Genomic DNA, 12,840 nt, shown 5'->3' with positions numbered 1-12,840 from the left:
TGCTTTCTGCAGGAGCCCCAAAGGGTTACATCTGACTTACCACTGTGGGAAATTAGTCTCTGCGGAGCCAGGGCAGGGGCTGCCCACACGCTGGGCCAGGTTCCCTCCTCCGGCCCACGGGAGCCAGCTGCTGCTTGGGGGCCGAGGAAGCCTCCTCCACGCTGAGGCTGTTTGCAGTTGTTTCGACATATTGGCAAAGGCTGGGTCTCAAGGTACAGGGTTGTGAGTGACGGCGGTACCTGCGCTATCAGGGGGACAGTGAAAAATAAATATTGGCAATGGCCAAACCTGAGGCAATTTTCTCACCACCAGAAGCCAGTCAGGTAGCTGCCCCTGACTCCCAGTGATGCCTCCGGGAGAAGGAGCTCATGACCACATGGAACAGAGTTCCTTTCTGCCTACCCCAGCACTGCAGGAGGAAGGGAGGCTCTGTTGCCCAGGTAACGAGTTGGTTTTGGAGTCAGGAACCCGGATTCAAGTTCCTGCTTGGAGTCAATTACACTCCGAGACCTCAGGCTAAAGACTTAGTGAGCTGCTCAGGGCCCCAGTTTCCTCAGCTGCAAAATGGGATTATGATGATAACGACGATGGTGGTGGTGATGATGAAGGTGAAGACAAACACCTAGTTCAGTGGATAAACAAGCTGTAGCACAGTCACACGATGGAATACCGTGCAGCTGTGTAAAAGGAGAAACAACATATATATACAACAACATGGGTGAATTGCAAAAACAGAAAGTTGAGTGAAAGAAGCCTGCCACAAAAGAGCACATTTTACATGAGTTCATGTATATGAAGTTCATGAGCAGGCAGTACTGACCTGTATCGATAGAGACTTGATTAGAAGGTAGAGTATATACACATAAAAAGTCCATTGAGCTGCATGTTGAAGATTTATGCACTTTACCGCATGTAAGCTACACCTCAAGAATAGAAACAGAGCTGCTATGAGTGTTAAAAAATACATACAAGAAAAAAAGATACGTATAAGGAAAGAAAAAAGAAATTCAGTACCTGGCCCGTTATAGGTACCTAATACGTCGTGGCTGGTTTTTGTATAACAACAACCTGAAGATGGTGGTGCTGATCTCGTTACCTTTTTATAGAAGGAGAGAATTGGCCCAGAGCAGGTGAGTAACTTGCCCAGGTGAAGTGGGACTTGAACCCCAGCAGATCAGTTCTCAAGCCTACACAGCTGCCAATGACCTGACGCTGCCCCTTGGTGCACAGGTGTTGCTTCTTTAGAAAAGCTAAATATACAGTAATGCAGACTGGGGCAAGCTGCTAATTACTTCCTGTGACCATCCGCGTTAGAAAAGAGTTTCTCTTGGCAGATTCAAAAGAAATCTCTGGGAGCTGGTTGGTGCCTTTCACACTTTGTGCGAGGTCGAGGGAGGCCAAGCTGGGGCCTAGCTGGGCTCTGAGGGGCTGTAGAGAGGAGAGTTTGGCCGGGTAGACCAGCATACCGGGGTCACGGTCCTGCGAGTCACCCACGTGCCCTGCCTGTCGCGGCCCATCTCTCCCTAAGGCTGGTGGGGACCGTGAGGCCTCCGCGGGCCTGGCCCAGCCTCTCTTCCCAGGCCCTCAGGCTCAAGGGTGTGTGGAAGCCTCACGTGGCCGCTATGGCACTACCTTCGCCCTCTGTTCCATTCTACTCTTTTGGGAAGTGGTTCCGTCAGCTGGGCTCCGGGAAAATGTTCTTGGATTCTGACGGAGGAAGATGCTCTGCTCAGCCAGTAGATGTGGCCACCCCAAGGCTCTGGGGGAGGGTTCTCCCAGGGCTGACCTGCAAGTGCAGCGTGTGGGAGCAGCAGCCTTGTGGTCCGGGAAGGGCCCATGGCTTGGGGTCAGGCAGCAGGGCCGAGGTGAAGGAGATGCTCACTCCCACGTGCCAGCGAGTGCCTCTTTACGTTTTATGCCCCAGGCACCTTACTTGCCTCCCTCTCGTTCCAGCCCTATCAGGCAGGAGCCTGCATCTGTGACTCTCCTCAGCCGCTTATCAGCTGTGTGACCTTGGGTAAGTCACTTAACCTCTCTGAGGCTCCTTTTCCTCTTAAAAGCAGGGGCACAGGAAGCATACTCACCCTGGCCACCTTCTAGGGTTGTGGTGAGGATCAGATGACATGGAGAGGAAGGAGCTTCAGGAGTGAAAAGACCCTGGACAAAGGTGTTTTTGAGAGTGTGGGAGCAGTTTGTAGCCCTCAGGATGACCGAGCCCTTCTGCAGAGATGTTTCAGTGTCATCACTTGGCACACTTTCCTGCCTTGGCCCACCCTCTGGATTTGCTGCCTCAAACTCATATGTGCTGTGTATGTTGTAGGCGATTCTTTAAAATTTACATTTAAAAAAACCTACACAATTCAGCATTTGTGTAGACTGACCAAGCATGCTAGGCTCTGGGCCCAGCCTCCGTCACACGGTCTCATTTGACAGTACCTGTGAGTACTATCATTAGACCCATTTTACAGATGCGGAAAGTCAGGTTCAGGGAGAAGTCACCATTCCCAACCACCTATCATACATGACCAAGCTGGGACCCAGGTCTGTCTGACCCCAACACCCAAGCTCTCAGCCCCCATACTCGACTTGGGAGGCAGATGTCCGATGGCATTGGGGTCACTCAGCAGGTCTGGGTTCTGCTATTTGCTGTCCTCTGGGGACCCACAGTTACGGAGGAGAATTTGTCTCCTCCCAGCCCATCCCTCCGTGGAATGTTTCCATCCCATCTGGTCACCCTCTCTGCAGCCCAGGGGGTCGGGGGGGTGAGCAGAGGGAAGGCTTGTTTTCTGCCTCTCTTACCAGGGGGGAATCTGAGGTACGATATGGTGATGGCAACTGCACTGGGCTCGTCCTCTGGTGCAGCAGCTGAATGAAAACCAGGTCCTTGCCTTGGCTGTGCTGCCGCATGGCTAGTGGTGGAGAGAATAATATTGTACCGCTTAGACGGGTGTCATCCTGCCTGATGAGCGATGGGAGACCCTGGGGATGTGGGACCCCCCGCAGGGCTGAGGTGATTACTGTTTAATCAGCTACCAGCCTTCTTGTCTACCTGAAACTGGGGTCTGCTCTGGAAGGCACTGGCTGGCTGCTGGAGTTGGTGTTTCTTTTTTTTTTTTTTTTTAATTTATTTATTTGTTATTTATTTACTTTTAGCTGCGTTGGGTCTTTGTTGCTGCATGTGGGCTTTCTCTAGTTGTGGCGAGCGGGGGCTACTCTTCATTGCAGTGCGTGGGCTTCTCTGCGGTGGCTTCTCTTATTGCGGAGCACGGGCTCTAGGTGTGCAGGCTCAGTAGTCGTAGCAAGCGGGCTCAGTAGTTGTGGCTCGCGGGCTCTAGAGCACAGGCTCAGTAGTTGTGGTGCACGGGCTTAGTTGCTCCGCGGCATGTGGGAGCTTCCCAGACCAGGGCTTGAACCCATGTCCCCTGCATTGGCAGGCGGGTTCTTAACCACTGCAGCACCAGAGAGGTCCCGGTATTTCTTTTTTTGATGCTTCCTTTTCTGAGAGATGCTGCCCATACTACTGAATTGCATTCCAGCGTTCTCCTTCCACCCAAGAAAGTCATTTATTCCTGCTAATGCCGGGGGTCAGAGGGACAAAAATGCTACGTTCTCAGAGCTCCAGCCAGCAGCAGACGTCAGCAAGGGCAGAAGAAGGAGGCCCTGCCAATCAGCTCCGCCACTGCTCAACTCCTCCCTTGCTTACCTGAAGTGGGGGGAAGGAGGGCAGGGCCCGGGCGCTTCATTGACTGGCTCAAGACTCAGCCCTCTTTCTTCTCGTGTTACTGACCACTTCACTGCTCGGCTTATAGGCATTGCAGCCAGGCAGTTGGTTCCATCAGATATTTGGACTCAGATAGAAGCTGGAATAGGTTTGGCTTCGGTGTGGTCCCTGACCTTGGCTTCTCTTCCCACATTCTGCATCTTGTGGTTGGCTTTGGATCAGAAGCTGGTCTTCCTGTGCAGTGGAGGACCCCTTCCCCACTCACAACCTAGCGACGCCTGTCCCCGGCCCCTTCAGCGTGCAGTCAGATGTCTGGAAGGCCTCTGCGCTGTGGGTCCACGTTAGGGAGCTGGGCTTTCTCTTCTTAAACACGCATGAGAAATCACTGGAGGACTGGAAGTCTGTCCTAACACGCAGGCAAAGCTGGGAGTTATCCGTTAAGTGCAACTGCCCGACCACGCCCAGCTGGTTTTGGGGCTGGAGGAGCTAAGTCCCACCCTGGCCACAACTTGCTGATAGACCTGAGTGGTCATTTCTCATTTCCGGGCTTCCATTTCCTTGTCTATGAAATAAGGGGGTTGGGCCAGATGAGTTCTTAGTTCTATGATTCCACGAATATCTTAGAAAGCAAAACGCGCACAGCCAAATACCCTTTGCCACCTCGAACAATGGGGGCAGCAATGTTTGATGCTGTAAAACCCCAACTAGGGTTCTAGGCGGAAGGGAGTTGGTGTGTCTTGTTGATGATGTTGGGTGACTCACGTGGACAGGTCCAGGACTCTAGAAGTTGGCTGTCTGAACCTCCTTTGAAGTGGTGGTTTGAAACCCTTTTATGAACTGGAGGTTGACTGAGAACATGTGAGTCATCTCGTTGGTATGTTGTATTTTCCCAAACACGCCATTTTAAATTAAGACATCGAAGCAACTGTCTTATTTGAGGAGTGTGTTTAGCATTTGAACATGCTGTTTAACATCTCTTAGCTGATTCCTTTCTGTGACGTTCATGAGAATGAGTTACTGAAATCTGAAGTCCCAGGGAGGAAGATTTCAGCTCGGTCTAGGAAAGAACGTTTTAACAAGCTGAGCTGGCCTTTGGAGATGCTCAACTTCCTGTTGCTGGTAATGTTCAAACCAAAGCCCGGTGCTTATCACCGGCCCCCTGCCCACCCCGCGTGTTCTCCTGCCCCTACACCCCCATCATGGACATTGCAGAGTGATTCCCTGACACCCTGTCCAAAGCTGCCCCCTCCTCCCCACTCTGTCATACCATCCTGGTTGGGTATTTTTAATACTTGACACTTTCTGTAAGTGTCACGTTCATGTATTCTTTTATTTGTCCTCTATCGTCCCCACTAAACTTGGAGGTAAATCTGGCAAAGCGGGCACCTGGACCCTTGTTCACTGTTCTGCCTCCAGTGTTTCATCTCCTGGCATTTAGCAGTCACTCAACAAATACTGAATGGATAAGAGTTTGCTGTTGGTTTAGGCTTTTTCGCATCCAAGTCTACAAGCCCACTGTTCTATGGGACTAGGCCCTTCTAGAGCCTGGCTGGGGAGGTTCGAAGGAGCCCTGGTGTCCCGGGTTAATGAGAGTGGAGCAAGCACTGGGCATCGGATGAGGGTAGTCTCCCTCACTGGCTGTGGGTCCCTTGGGTGAGTCACCCAGCCTTTCTGGGTCTTGGTTGCTTCCTCTGTAGGAGAGAGTTGGATTCAGTTATCTTCAAAACTCCTTCCAGCTGGCCTGCCTCGTGATGCAGGTACTTTGTGTTTGCATTCACTCCTCTGTTCTCAGACTGTTTGTTCAACTCTCTTTTATTAGGGGTTCTAGGCCTATTAAAATAGAAAAAAACTTAAGTAGCCTTGAGAAGGGAAGAGTAAATACAAGGGCAAATGGGTTGTTTTATTCCGCCTAACAAATTACAGAGACTACAGGGAGACCCCAAAGGGAATGGACTGTTTAATTAAATAATCGCCTGGTTAAATATAAATAGTTCAACCCAGGCATAAATTAACAATTGAGATTCTTTTTCTCATGTACTTTAGCCACCTAACAGTGCACTCAGCCCCAACATACCTAATATTCTGATTTTAAATATACTTTATAAATGGAGATGGTGGAGATGGATTCTTTCTTCTCTCTGGCCTCTCTAGAAGATGGCTAGTAAGCCTGGATGATTCCATTTTACCGGTAAGAAAATTAACAATAAGCTACTCTCAACGACAACATTAAAACACCCCCTGCTGCAGGATTGCGCTCTATGGCTGGCATGGGCTGACATGGAAGGCATACAGATGGTGAATTTTTTTTTAGATAAATCTAGGACCGGCCCCTATATATTCCTCTTTCTTCATGTACCTGGAAAAGATTTTTTCTGTAGCCTGAAGTATTATCCACATGCCACCCACAATAGCAACAAATTCAGAATTACCTCTGTGATGAAGCAGTCAACGTATAGGTAGGTATTGGGTGCTAATACAGTATAAAGGTGTTATATGGTTCAAAAAGACATAAAATGTGATCCTTGTTCATAAAGTTTACATTTTAGTTGGGGAGATGAGATATAAACTAATGAAACCATCAGTTAATGCTATACAGATAGCATTGTATACTGATACAATAAAAGACAAGCTTGAGATAATTAGAGATCAGTAGTTTGTGAGACCCTGCTGATTGGATAGTACATTTAGTGCCAGTGGATCAGAGGAGGGAGATTGGCAAGGGCCAGCAACTGTCTGGAGAAAGGCTTGCTTGCACACTGGCTCTGTGGGTACGGGAGGGCCCCTGCTACTGCTCTGAGCCACAGGTCTCAAGGAATCGAATGTGAATGGTGCCCACTGAGGCTGTGTAGGGTAGCAGCCCTGCATCATGAAGCTCAGACTGCAGAGACCTTGAGATGAGCAAAGGATGGAGAAGCCTCAATGTCACCGCCTATGGGTCTGAGTCAGCCCATGGACCCATTAAATGTACTGCACTGTGTACCAGGGGTCCCCAATCCCTGGGCCGCTGACTGGTACTGGTCCCACGGCCTGTTAGCAACACAGCAGGAGGTGAGTGGCGGGCGAGCGAGCGAAGCTTCACCTGCCGCTCCCCATCGCCCGCATTACCACCTGCACCATCCCCCCCCACCCCCATCTGTGGAAAAATTGTCTTCCATGAAACTGGTCCCTGGTGCCCAAAAGGTTGGGGACTGCTGCTCTACAGAACATTTCTAAATATTTTGAGCCAACACTTAAAAAGTGAAGAGATTTAAAAAATAATAATCCAGTTGTCTGGCACCTCTGGAAATATTGGGAGATCTGTGGCCACGCAAGGCTCAAAGTCCCCTTTGGCATCAATTGTGGCGTCAGTCACGTGGATCTAAGTAGCACCAGTTTCTTTTTTTTTTTTTGCGGTACGCGGGTCTCTCACTGTTGTGGCCTCTCCCGTTGCGGAGCACAGGCTCCGGACGCGCAGGCTCAGCGGCCACGGCTCACGGGCCCAGCCGCTCCGCGGCATGTGGGATCTTCCCGGACGGGGGCACGAACCCGCGTCCCCTGCATCGGCAGGCGGACTCTCAACCACTGCGCCACCAGGGAAGCGCCACCAGTTTCTTTAAGATGAGGCTCATGCTCTCCAGCCTGCCCCAGTCCCCACCACTCCCTATAAGTCCCCAGGACTGCCTGAACCTTTTCCCCCTAATGGTAGAGAAATATTTCTCTGTACTCATATTTCTATCAAGAATAAGAAAAATAAAAGCCCAATAAGGCTTTTTTTCTAAACAAAGGCAATGAGAAGAAGCCTATTCTTCATAGAAGTGAAGAACATGCAAACAAAGGGTGGCTATGTTGAAGGAATTTAGACCACTGGCCTCTCTCATGTAGATTCCTGCTGGGCCCTGTGTTAGTGGAGTTCGTGGGAGTTTGTGGGAAACACGTCAGGTTGTATAACAGAGATGCACCGCCTTAAGAAAACTAGTCCTAATAGCTGAGGTTTATTAAGGGTTCATATATATGTCTACCTTCCCAACAACCCTGTAAGATAGGTACTGCTATTTATCTCTGCCTCACAGAGGAGGAAACAGACACAGAGAGGTTAACCAACATGTCCAAGGTCACACAGCTCCTTGAGGATGGAGACAGGATTTGAATACAAGTCTGCCTGACTCCAGAATCCATTCCCACTTCTGTTTCTTCTGTGCTGTGAGGCTCTAAGACAGATGCCCCTGGCCTGGGGGATAGATATATGTTGTGCGTGTGTGTGTGTGTGTGTGTGTGTGTGCGTGCGTGTGTGCACGCATGCGTGCACTTTATCCTAGCACCCAGAGCACTACTCGGTGCCTAACAGGCATCTGGTAAGTATCTTTGAATGTATATGCTGTGCAGATGGCCCCTGAGCCCTGGGGTCTGGGGCTGTGTTTACCGAACTTGCTCCTCTGACCACAGTGTCCTGTTGGGGGCTCAGATCTGATCAGAGGAACAGGCGGGGACAGCCTAGCCTGCTCCACACGTTTTTGTTCCAAGTCTGGGTCTCCTCTAAGTCTTTCCTTCTCCACCACCTTCACCCTCCAGACCATGAGATGAGACAGTTGGCATATTTTCTTCACTGGAGAGTGAAGGAAAAAGCTGTAACTGTTGACAAAGCCAGATGGTGGAGGAAGTGATCCTTCAAGCCACTGAAGCCTTGTGAGGGGCTGTGCTGCAGTGTTTGTGCTCAGGGGCAGGGGGTGGGATAGTGGGCAGTGTCTATGCAGCTGACTCCCAGACTGGAGTTGGGCGGTAGTAGTGGAACACAGAGCTGAGGGGCTGATGACAGAAGTGTTTCTGTGTGGATGCCCCATCTCAGTGCCAGAGTTGCTTAGAAGCAAACTCTGAGATAAGGATTTGAGTGTAAGTAGTTTATCTGAGAGGTGATCCCAGGAAACACCAAAGGGAGAGTTGGAGAAGTGAGTCAGAGAAGGGAAGGCAGACGATAAAGGGTTTGTTACCAAGTTAGTTATCCCCAGGGGTAGGTGGACCTTGATCCTCCTGGGATGATCTGGGAGCCAGTAAACGACACATGCCTCAGACATAGCATACCCAAGGGGCAAGGGAGCTGGGGTGTTCAAACACTAACCCCTCAGTGATGGATTGAGGACCGCTTGGCACTAATGGCCTGATGTGAGGGTGGGCAGGTGGGCTCTGGTAGCAGAGATACAGGTGCTGGCAACTGGCATTTGGACAGGCATGCACTGAAATGGTGAGGGTGAGGGGGTGTTGGTGGGGAGCAGTACCAACTGTATCTGCAGCCTCCCTTCTATCCATATAGGCTGAGCATCACGTCTGGAGCCCAGGGTGCTTTGCAGTGGTACTACGCCTGTCCTATATCTGTTAGTTTTTGCTACATAACAGACCTCCCCAAAATTTAGTGGCTTAAAACAGCAACCAGTTTATTTAGCTCTCAAATCAGTGGGTGGGCAACTTGGGTTGGGCTTAGCTGGGTAGTTCTGGTCTCAGCTGGGCTCGCTCGGCCACCAGCTGGCTGGTCTTAGATGGCCTCGTTGGGACAGCTTATCTGTTCCGCGTGGCCTCTCTCCAGCAGGCTAGCTGGGGCTTATTCTCATGGCAGAGAATGAGCCGAGACAGGCAAGTGCTCTGAAGGCCTGGGCTTGGAACTGGTACAACATCACTTCCTCTACAGTCTGTTGGCCAAAGCAAGCCATTAGGCCTGCCCAGATTCAAGGGGTGGGGAAATAGACTTTACTTCTAGGTGGGAAGAGCTGGAAAGTCATACTTAGGAGGATACATACAGGAAGAGGAACATTTGCAGTACTTTTGCAAACAATCTACCACATGGCCCGTGCCTCGAGGCATCTTGTGTTCCGGTGGACAGTGAAAACCAGCGTGTGCTGTGCTCTTTTAGACATAGGAGTCAGAAGCTGTCTGGGTCAAGTGTGGGAACACCTCTGTCCTACAATACCTCCTCTCCATGGATGCTTTCTGTTAAACACTATCCTTTCCTTTGGTCATCTGTAAGAAAGAAGTTGTTTCTGAGGGATAGCACACTGCGTCTCTGCTTACCAAGGCAGTCATTCTGCATGGGTCGGAAGAGCAGAAAAGAGCTGAGTGGCTTTGGAGAAAGGAGATGTAGTGTGCATGTACTTTTCTTTTTGGCCAGTGTCTGGACCCTTTGCCCCGTGTTTAGGGAATTCCTTCTTTCCTAGCTCTGATGGGTGGCAGTAGAGCCGGCCACTTTCGAAGGTGAAAAGACCATGTCTTCTCTTTCCGGGCCTCCCTTTGTAGCCAGGATGTGGGTGTACGACCTGGACTTTGCTGATCAGACATGCCTGCCTCTGGACTCAGGATAGGAGCTAGTGACGCGAAGAGGTGGGATCAGTAAACTCTCTCTGGAGGTGGTCTGAATTCCTGGGGCAGTGGTGGCTGTGGAGCTAGAGGCTGAGTCCGGTATCCAGGGGTCGTGTGCTGTTGGCACAAGCCATGGTGCCCAGTGCCCATGGTGGCGGTGTTCTCGCTAGACAAGTTCTGTGGTGTATTTTGGGGGAATTGCTTCTAGCTGCAGAGTCCCAGACTCGGTTCTCTAGCTCTCCCAGAGATTATGTGAAGTATACGGTATCCTCTTAGTGAATTTCTATTTGGCTTGAATCAGCCAGACTTTATTTCTGCTGCTTGCAGCTAAGAACCCTAACTTGTAAGGTGTGGGTGGAGAGGGAAGCATAAGGAAAGAGGGAAGAGATTGGCCCAAAGAAGACACTGGTTCTACTTCATTATTTTGCCTGGTGCTGGCTCCACTGGGGACTGTAAAGAAAACTGGGTAAATGTTTTTGAAAGCATGTAATAGTTTATTCGTTTATTTATTTATTTTTAAAATAGAATTTCAGAAGGTAAAGCGTTTGCCCCTTTAAGAAGCCGATTGGAGAACCGAGGGATAACTGAGAGAGAGGCTGATCAGGAGGCACAGGGATGTTGTGTGCTTCCAGTTTGGAGCCCTGGAGCAGACACCAGCTTCTGGGATGCCCCCGTGGGAAGGGAGAGGGGGCTGTAGAGGAGACGTGAAGCACAGTCATGGATCCCAGAGTAAAAGGACCAAGGACGAAATTCATTATTTTTCTGTGAAGAGCAACCAGGGTTGGACGGGGATGTGTTATAACAGTGAAGTTGAGTTAAGGACACATAATTTGTATTTAGTGGTTTACTGTTTTAAAGCCCTGTACTTGCTTAGCTTTATAAGCAAAATGTTTTTTTTCCTTAAGATATTTTTATAGAAAAAAACATAGGTGAGTGAATCACATACGATGTTACTGCTTCCCTTGGTTTAATCACCCATTAAAGAAAGTTTACTTTTGAGCTTAAGGAAATTTAGCGGCTACTTCAAATGTAGGTGGCGTCACCAAGAGGTATTAATTCACCTCTCTGCATAAAAGGCAGAAGAAATACACATACAGAAAGCTAGTCAAAGAGCTTTGACCCACTGTATAGTATGGCTCTGCTGTTTACCTTGTGTGGAGTGACAGTTCTTGTCAAGACATGAATGGGGGAGCACGTGCCCAGCCATAGGTGTTCCTTGGGCTGCCTGGGGTCACACCTCCACCTTTGGGTTACCCACCTCCCCACCATCACAACTCATGTTCAAATGCCTCCTGCAGGTCCCTGGCCTTTTCTCCTTCTCCACCCTGCTCTTCCTAAGTGACCCGAGCTGCCCTGTAGAAACCCATTGTTCTCTTGCATCACCGTTGGACTCAGAAGAGAGCAAATCTAGGTATGTTCCCCAAAGTCTGCAGAGCCAGACTGGGCAGGGAGGAGAGAGACCCCAAGGCCAACACGCCTTAAGGGCTAGGAGATCCTCCCAGACTCAGGGGCTAAACTTCTATGTGAAGAAGGGCTGGGAGGCTCTGGCCGCATCCTCGTTCCCTGGTGGTGTGGTCTTTCTGAAAGGTGCAAACACCAATATTAAGACATCAAGTGTGCAGTGATCATAATGGAAGCCCCTCCTTCCAACCCAGGAAGCAGAAATATTCTTGCAGTATCTCTACATGGGACCAGCTGGATGTGAACTAAGCATGCAGAGCTCAGACATGCTTGGGTTAGGATTGATCTGTGTGAGTGGCCCACACTGCAGTGCTCACCATGCCTCTTGGAAGCCAAAGGGAATTTCTTCTTGGCTTTTGGTGTCATCGACTGAGGATCTTCAAATGGTCAACCAGCTCGTAGCCGTGTGACTGTTGGTGTAGAAACTCTTCACCTTGAAGGGCTCTCATTTCACTGGGTCCTCACTATGGTCCCCATTTTACAGATGGAGAAATTGAGGCTTCTAGAAATCAAATGAATAGCCCAAGGTTATGGAGGTAGTAAGGGATTTATTTTTTTATTTTTTAAAAAGTATTTTTTATTTTTCATGACTATACCACATAAAATTTTTAATTAAAATTTTTTTTAAATAGTTTTTTGAGATAGAATTCACATACCATACAGTTCACCCATTTAATATGTACAATTCAATGGTTTTTAGTATATTCACAGAGTTGTACAACCATCACTAGAGTCAATTTTAGAACATTTTCATCATTACCCCCAAAAGAAGTCCCACATCCCTTAGCCATCCACCCTCATTCCCCCACAAACCCTCCCAGCCCTAAGCAATAGCCCATCTACTTTCCACAAAACCAAGTCTTTTAATTCCAAATCCAGTGCTATCAAAATACCTCACTGTTAGTCCAGAATTTGCTCAAATATTGCATTGAAGAGAAATGATTTAGAGATTTAAGAATTGACTTCCTTCAAAATGTTACACACTTTAGGAATTTTCAAGGCATCAACCCTGTGATGGTTAATTTTATGTGTCAACCGGACTGGGCTAAAGGATGCCCAGATGGCCAGTCAAACATTTTTCTGGGTGTGTCTGTGAGGGTGTTTCCTGTAGACTGAGTAAAGATCATCCTCACCAGTGCAGGTAGGCATCATCCAATCATTGAGGGCCTGAATAAAACAAAAAAGTGGATGGAGGACAAATTTGCTCTTTGCTTGAACTGGGAGGTCCATCTTCTCCTGTCCTCAGATGTTGGTCCTCCTGGTTCTGAGGCCTTCGGACTCAGGCTGGAATTTACACCATGTGCCCCTCAGTTCTTAGGTTTTTGGACCTGGTCTTG

At 49.2% G+C, this 12,840-nt stretch overlaps 1 long non-coding RNA gene across 1 annotated transcript; it reads left to right on the top strand.

Annotated features, from left to right (window-relative positions):
• The first annotated feature begins 345 nt into the window (after positions 1 to 345).
• LOC114904794 lies at positions 346 to 11,872 on the top strand. Its single transcript, XR_003796034.1, has 3 exons — positions 346 to 1,130; positions 1,954 to 2,017; positions 11,341 to 11,872. It is a non-coding gene; the product is annotated as an uncharacterized LOC114904794 (long non-coding RNA).
• Positions 11,873 to 12,840: the final 968 nt, after the last annotated feature.

Source organism: Monodon monoceros, unplaced genomic scaffold, assembly GCF_005190385.1.
Source record: "Monodon monoceros isolate NGI ecotype Baffin Bay Population unplaced genomic scaffold, NGI_Narwhal_1 Super_Scaffold_21, whole genome shotgun sequence".
NCBI lineage: Eukaryota > Metazoa > Chordata > Mammalia > Artiodactyla > Monodontidae > Monodon > Monodon monoceros.
This window is presented reverse-complemented; position numbering and strand designations above follow the sequence as displayed.